General features: G+C 42.4%; 1 non-coding gene across 1 annotated transcript; it reads right to left on the bottom strand.

Annotated features, from left to right (window-relative positions):
- Positions 1 to 415: 415 nt before the first annotated feature.
- On the bottom strand, positions 416 to 487 carry trnag-ucc (transfer RNA glycine (anticodon UCC)). The gene has a single exon. It is a non-coding gene; the product is annotated as a tRNA-Gly (tRNA).
- Positions 488 to 953: the final 466 nt, after the last annotated feature.

Raw genomic sequence — 953 nt, 5'->3', positions numbered from 1 at the left:
ACATGCTTGATGATAAACAAATGCATCAGTAGACATCTCTACAGTTTTAAACCCAACTATTAGTCCTTAATTCTGTCTATGAGGAGAAAGAAACTTAGATTAGATTCCCTACAGTGTGGAAACAGGCCCTTCAACCCAACAAATCCACACCAACCCTCCGAAGAGGAATCCACCCAGACTCATTTCCTTCTGAGTAGTGCACCTAACACCATGGGCAATTTAGTATGGCCAATTCACCCAACCTGCACGATCTTTGGATCGTGGGAGGAAACTGGAGCACCCAGACGAAACCCACACAGATACTGGGAGAATGTGAAAACTCCACACAGTCACCCCGAGGCTGGAATTGAACCTGGGACCTGGTGCTGTGAGGCAGCAGTGCTAACCGCTGAGCCACCGTGCCACCCCATAAACTTGCGATGGCTGGGAATCAAACCCGGGTCAACTGCTTGGAAGGCAGCTATGCTCACCATTATACCACCATCGCACTGTAACAGAACTTTAGCACAATCTCCAAATATAGTTTACAAGACTCTTATCTTATTTTTCCAAGACAACACTTTCTCAAAACTGATTAGAGTAAGTCCAAATGGACTAAATTTGTAGAATTTGGAAACTATTTTGTACCCAGCCAAGCACAAAGTTTGAGAATGCTCAGTTTTCTGTGAACTTTCAGTCTTCTGCCAGGGGTGAAAATATTTTGCAGCATTTGGAAGAACCTTTTCACTTAACTCATGAATTCATTTGAATCTTTTTTTTTGGTAACTCTCACAAAGGCCACAAACAATACACTGAATTGCGTTGACAGGAAAACCTTCAGTATTGCCAAAAGCAATATCCATTTCCCATACAATGTCAGCTTGCATTTGTACAGTGCCAATAAAACACCCCAAGGTGTTTCTCAGTAGTTAGGAAAAATTGGAATTAGGAAGCAATGGTGGAATAATTGGTAG

The sequence above is a fragment of the Hemiscyllium ocellatum genome, chromosome 17, assembly GCF_020745735.1.
Source record: "Hemiscyllium ocellatum isolate sHemOce1 chromosome 17, sHemOce1.pat.X.cur, whole genome shotgun sequence".
In the NCBI taxonomy this organism is placed as follows: domain Eukaryota; kingdom Metazoa; phylum Chordata; class Chondrichthyes; order Orectolobiformes; family Hemiscylliidae; genus Hemiscyllium; species Hemiscyllium ocellatum.
This window is presented reverse-complemented; position numbering and strand designations above follow the sequence as displayed.